This window comes from Fringilla coelebs (genome assembly GCF_963513975.1).
Source record: "Fringilla coelebs genome assembly, chromosome: 2".
NCBI classification, from domain to species: Eukaryota; Metazoa; Chordata; class Aves; order Passeriformes; family Fringillidae; genus Fringilla; species Fringilla coelebs.
In genome coordinates, this window is record NC_140029.1 from 51235950 (window position 1) to 51243269 (window position 7320).

Consider the following 7320-nt stretch of genomic DNA (forward strand, 5'->3'; position numbering starts at 1 on the left):
AGGCACACTTTATTCCAGGGATTGCTCCTAGCAGGCTGCTTACCAGAGCCTTCTCTTCCCCAACACTTTACACCTTCAAGCATCCCATCTGCTTTTGCATGCTCATAGTTCCATGCTATAGAAACGCTGCAGTCCTTATTATTTTAATATACTGTAAATTAAAAGGCACAAAAAATGGCAATGACCTTAGACTCAGCAGTGATCCATGATACAGTATGGCTGTAGACAACCTGCTTTAAGGAGATCTAATGCTGAGCAGAGGCGATTTACATTACTGTGTGCGATGGGACTGGCAGCTTACTTTACTTTGAAGATTCAACTCAAAGACACAAATATTTATTTAAATACTACTGTTTAAATAAAGTTTGAAAACAGAGTTTCAAAGAATGAAGGGTAAGTCAAAGTAATTTCAACTTCTAAAAGGAGTGAGGGCAAGGACAGAGTTGCAGACCAGTCATCTCACATAGCAGCAAACATCCAAATGGGTAAATTTGGGATTTACCAAACTGGTAAATTTGGGATTGTATCAGCAAAGAATGAAAGATAAAGTCAAGTAACAAGAGACAGAATGAGAGGAAATGGCTGTTACAGAATGGAAATGGCTTTTTACAGAAAATAGCTTCATCAAGTAGAAGTAGCAAAGTAAAACTGTAGTGCTATTTACTGCTTCCAGACCCACTGTTTATACTTCAAGAGCATGAGGATAATTTAAATGAAGCCATAAAACTCTCTAGGGATGGGAAAGCATGCCTGAAGATATCTCAAAGCACTCAGGGGGTGTGCAGGTTCTCAAGGAGAAGTTGAGAAGAGACATAATGACCCTAGTTCTCCCCTTGAACATAAAGGAATTCTTGTGGATGCATCTTTTTAATACAGAGAAAACCAGATTCAGTCGGTGTTATTGGAGAAATCAAACCTTAAAAGTAAGACACAGCTTCCTAGGAGTGAAAGTCAGTAAACTCTGACATGCCATATTAGGAAAATGACAACAGGCTACTGCTTGATGATGATAAAATGAAATTAAAAATAATTCCAAAGGGCACACTTTAAATCCAGTTTCTGGGGCAAAGTCTACAGTACCACCTTTTAGCAGGGTGTCAGAGAGGCTGGCTGTAGCAGTTCCTTTTGACTGCAGAGTCTGTGAAGGGCAGTGTAACAGCTCTAAGTAATGTGAAGAAAATTAGGAATATTTAGGATGACTATCAGTGATGTTTCTGTCAGTAAGATAAATGGAAGCCTGGTTTCCAAGATATTTTAATGTTCCCTGATCAAAAAAACCCAAACACCACAACTATTAATTATCTGCACTGGAAATCTGGAATATATTGAGTCTAGGCACTTTTATTATCACTTTATAAATATTCTTATTTTTTCACCTCCAATTTTCACATGTACAAAGAGACTGGCTCATGAAAATGGATCTCTGAAAGAGCTCAGTGGTGTCATTATGTAGGTGAGTGGGAGTTTGATGCTTAAATTTAACTTTCAGTGAAGGAGATGGAAAATGAAGGAGTGAAGAAGATGATGCCAGGCTATTCTGTGGTTACCCAAGGAAGCAGCCAGGAGGAACACTTAGGAGGGAAGGAGGCCTCAGGAGGGTGAAGAGGCTGATGGGCATCCCAGCCTGAATTTAATTTTGATTATTTATTTGTACAACAGATCCAAAATTAGTATATTTGAAGATACCAACAGTTATTTTCCTATTTATTGGACAGGAGATAGAGGAGAGGCTTAGGTGGTCACGTTGCCTTGACATTTGGCCTTGAAGCTGGTAAGACATTAAGGCTACCAACCCCTCCTGCATTGCTGCCTGTTGTAGCTGGTGAGGATGTGACTGGAAAGTGTTGAGTTATCAGCTCTCACTCCATCCCACTTTCCTGGGCTACTGGAAAAGCTCCTCATGACATTTCATCTTGCATTCCTAGGAAAGCTGCTCGGTACATGCCCTGGTTTTTCTCCCAAGCCTGTTTATAGGGGCATATGGTTGTGAACAGGATTAATTATAATTTTTTGGGGGAGCAGCTAAAAAAGGACAGAGAAACAGTCTCATTTCTGTGACCAGCAAATTGTCTTGAATTCAAAGCCTATAGTAAGCAACAGGTAGTTATTTACTGTTTGTAACTCACATCTCTGAAAATCCCAGGATGTTAAAATAATATGCACATAAAGACTGAGGCTTTATGGTACATAAGTGCTGCAAGATCAGTGTTAAGGAAAAATATTAAAAATTTACAAATTTAGTGCTCTGGCATATATAAGATTCATGAGGGATTTAAAGAAGAATTGTACACTGGTCTTGCACATTTTGAAGTAAAGATACAAAAACATCTGGACAATCATTTCCTAGGACATGTAAAGAGGAGCCATGCTATTCTTTTAGGCAGAATTCAGGATACAGTGAATTGTGTAAGATACTGGATATACAGAGATACAGACTGAAGGAAAACTTGGGCTCTTCTCAGAGCAGTTGCTTTTTTAATTCAAAATGGAATGTTTTGTGTCGCTTCATTTCAGGTAAAACCTGTTACAGGCGCAGGAACAACAAAACAACAAAAGCTACAGCTATTTATTCTTATGTGCCATGATGATTGCACTCCTTGAAGGCAGAACAATAACTCTGGTGCATTCACAGACTGATAATCTGGCCTGTATTTTTAACACGGTATTTCAGGCTATGCATTTCACTGGTAAGCATTTCATGGTAAGCATGATATCAGTGATAAAGCCACCAGTCTTTGTCCATCAGTGGCTGTCTGCTCTCATTAGATGATTTCACAGCAGCTGTTCCTTTTTTAGACACGTTGGGTCAGATTTGGCATTGACCCTGTAAGGTTTTACGAAAGTTAGTGAAAATAGCAATAGAGCACATGAATCAACAGGGAATATGGACTTTGTTCATCTTAACTTTGGCTGGATGGGGGAGATAAAGACGTGATTTTGTTTGGGAAAATCCTTTTGTTTTCACTTGGGAGGACACTAGTTAAAATAGGTTGTTTTCTTTCATCTAAATACTAAAAAATATTAATAATTAAAATAATAAGGAAAATTATTTTACTAAAACTCCAAAGATCTCCTTCAGTGTAGTTTTATAATTTGATGTCCTATGTCTTGTGCTTCCATTTATCTTCTGTGAGTTGAGTTTTCTGACAACTACATCTGCCACAATTTATTATTTTCTCTCTCCTCTCCCCTCAATTTTAATTCTCTCATTAGAGAGGGTCAGGCTTCAATGTTTTCCAATTTCTCAGCAGTCATTTCTACAATATTTCCTCAAGATAATCAGGCACTATTCAATAATAGTTTTCTTAGAGACTGACTTTTCTGCTGGAAATGGTTTTGATGGAACTGTTTTGATTGGTCATCAATGTGCACAACTATCAGAGAAAGTGGAGTTGTGCAATACCCTGCATGCCCAAACCAGCTCAGTGTCCTGCTGCACAAACATCTTTATTTAGGTATCCCTAAGTAACATTTAGAATGTTATATTGTGCAGTGTAGGTATCCAGTGCATTGGTATATGTATGCCAGTGTTGTTTGTAGAGAGATCACATAAATATCACAGATAGCCTTCATTTTTCTAAAATATACCTTTTATTTGTCTTTTGCTATTACCATCCTGTGATGTGTCCAAGTCACATTTGGCATCTGTTTTTATTTTTAGCAAAAAATCTCTGGGGAAAAAACACAGGCAGTGCTTTGCCCTAATTTCAAGTTATTTGGCTTTATCTGTTCCAACACCTGAGATGATCAGCAGACAGAACCTGATTTGCGTTACATACCTCAATATCCACAAAAATGACTATTTTGTCTGCACAAAAATTAAAGTTTGCTGCTTAATAATTTTATTGAGAGGCTATTGTTATCATGCATGTTCTTCGTGTTTATGTCAGTAATTTTTTTAAGCCCTTCCAGCATTTGTAAAACAAAAAGTAGGAGAATAAATAGAAGTATTACTGGAAACAGTTGCATATTCCACTAGATGGCAGGCAAACATTTGCAACCACTGCTGCAGCATTGTAAAATATCCCTCTATTAGTTTTGTATGGATTCTAATAAATAGTGTTTTAGGATCAATTTCCAGTTTAATGAAGGACTGGTGCAATTTAACCTTTTGATTTATTTTTAAAGCATTTTAAATAGTAGAAGGAAGAATTTAAAAAAACGTGTGCTATTGATTGCATGACTTTGGGTTACAAAAGAGAGAATTGAAGTTTGAGAACTTAACATTTTGCATTTTTTGTATTTAAATTTTACTAAGAAGGGATATAGCAGTAGTAAAATGGCCTCAGAAGAGAGAGTTTCCAGCATGGCAAATGGGTAGTGGCATCTTTTCCCTTCCATTCAGAGTAATAGAATTCACACAAACTGTCTTAGAAGCTGCACTGAAGGAAGTTCTGTCACTCACTGTAGTTTGTAGCCACTTTGGCTTTTCTCTTTTTTGTGTGTTTAAGTACTTTCTGGTGGTTACTCAGCAATCTGCAGTGTGTAAGACAGGAAGGCACACTCAAGGTAAGGGTGCCACACAGTGGCATCCTAACAAGTGTAGGAAGGTATACCTCCCCTGCTGAAAATACACCCATGGATGTACCATACCCTAGCAGCATCACAGTTTAAAATAAACACGAAATAAATAGTCAGGTTTATTGGATGTGGTAGGTTACATAAGAATTAAGACAACTCCTACCATTTCCAGCAGTGAAAATAGAAAGTAGAAGCAGGATGAATACTCCCAGCTGCCTTCTGGTGAGGAGGTAATTTCTGTCCACCAAATGTTTCTGAATCTCTTTCTTCTCTTTGTTCTCCAAAAGGACAAGGGAATGGTGGTAAAATGGAGATTTCCCAAAGGAGGATATCTAAGAGGGTAGAACAGAAGTACCATATTAATCTTCAACCTCTCTCCATAGATGATAATCTCTCAGGAACAAGGTATAATCAGACTAGTTTATCAAGGGTTAATGAGTGAAAAGAGAGCTGTCCCCATCTCAGTCCCTGTACTCCCCACACCCACTAATCCCTTTCCCAAATATTTAATGAAATTGCAATTTTATACTTTATGGTTGGGGTATTTTTGTAGAAAAAGAAAAACAAACCCCAGATTATTTCAGCTATCCTTTAACCTCTGTTTTTCTCTGCAGTCAGTGGAGAGAGGGAAGCTCTCAGTGGAGAGGGGCAAAGAGAGCACTAAAGTTACTCTGAATTGCTCTCTAAAGGAAACTCTCTATTGACTGAAAAGGTAACCCAAGGAGACTAGTATCCTGAGGCTAAGATTAGTCTTTGCAAATATTCCCATTAGATCGCCTACTCTGACTTCCTGTATTTCACAAGCCTTTGAATTTCACCCAACAACCTCTCTATTGAGTTCAATAACTTGTGTTTAGATAAAGCATATCCAACAAGACATTTATTCTTTAGTTGAAGACATTAATAGAGATAGTGTATCCACTGATTCCTTTGTTGGTTTGTTCCACAGTTAATCATCTCCTCTGTTAAACTTTGTGTGCCTTATTTCTTGTTTTAATTTATCTGGCTCGAGCTCAGTACACAGCTGCTTGTTATGCCTTTTCCTTCTTAACTAAAGAACCCTCTACTGTGTGGGATTTTCTCCTGAGGGAGCTATTATAATCAAGTCACCACTCTATCTTCCTTTTAATAGATTGAAAGGATTTTTTCTTTCTGTAAAACATTTTTCTTTTTCTTTCCAGTACTCATTCTTTTCTTCTTTGCAACCTGTGGGGTTTTCCCCTTCCCTTCAGTCTGATAGCAATCTCACCTGTGGTGTGTGGAGATAAGATTTGCTCTGATTTGCTCCAAGATCACACTCACAATTCCTTTTGCTTAATGCTTCCTCAGCAACTCCCTAAGTCCTTTCTGGAGTTGATTGTTTCACAGAAGTTGGTGGCCCACTTTTCAAGGATGGCCCAACTTGTTGCCAGTTCCTTAGCTTTTCATATATCTGCATTAAAATGTCTTTTGTTCAAATTGGTCACCTTGCTGAACAGTTCAAAACCCTCTTTCTGTCTGCCTTCTTTTTACATTTACCACTCTGCCAGCTTTTTTGTAGACTACAAATAATAAAAGCCAAAATTTTGTCATTTAGTTCCAGGTTATGCGTGACAAAGCATCAGCTCAGCTACAGAACCTTGTAGTCCCCTGCAAAAATCACTTTGGTTGCTCCTGCTTGTGTGTGATGTTGAATTATATAATATGGCCACAACGTGTGCTTGTTTATCTGCCCTTTCTTTATTAAAATCAAGTCTCAACATTGCCTTTGCTTTTGAATACTGATTTTTGAAAAATTTACCCATTCCTGAAGCCCATGAAAGGAGTTTTTATTGAGACTGTGTAAGCCATTAAAAAATTAAAAGCCTGTCATGTTTTCTGAAGTCAGAACTCCCATGAAAGTCCAAAAGCATGCAATTACAGATAGAGTAGTGACTTGATTATAAACCAAATTAATAATCCCATCAAAGAATGAAGTAAGATTTATTTAACAAGACCTATTTTCTACAAAACCATGTTGACCATCATTAATTACATTCATTCCTTCAATTTTGTATTAATTGAATCCCACATCAGCTTATTAGCTTTTCCATTAATTTTCCCTGGGTTTTTTGTGATGCTTACTGGTTTTAAGTTACCTGGGTCATCACAGTTTCCCTTTCAAAAGAATGGTACAATGTAAGAGCTAATTCAAGAATTATCTAATATCTCCAGAGTTTTAAATACAGAGCACTAGACTCAAGACCTTTTGCTTTTTTTCTTAATCCCACTGTTTTCCTTAACTGGGCATAACTAGCTCCTTTGTAGCTCCAAATACAAGTACATTAATATATGATGCATTATTTTAATATTTCTGTGTTCCACAATTTTGTATGTCTTGCTCTTTTAGCTGCTGTTTATAAATCTACAAAGTAGATAGTGCACTTCTCTGGCCACAGACAGTGTCCAGCTATGGAAATTAATTTTTTTTTTACTGGTTAAAATAAAAATTAAGGCATTCCTGATTACTGTGGGTACCTTTTTTCTGCAAACTTGTAGCTGTTGCAAATGAATCCTCTTTTAGGGTCAACCGTATGGGAGTCAGCAGATGGCACTGTTGCAAGTGTCTTGTTGATTCTTTTGTCTTAGAGGAGACTTAGTACAAATAGGCCTTGAAAGATATACTTAGTTGCTATTTGTTTATTTTTCCCTTACAGTAGCCCAGACGAAATCTAGAACAAGCTAAAGATTTTTTCACAGGCTTTGTGATAGTCCAAAGCTTTTGCCTATGAACAAGCTAAACATGGTACAGACTACAAACCTCACAAGCGGCTTAAGTGG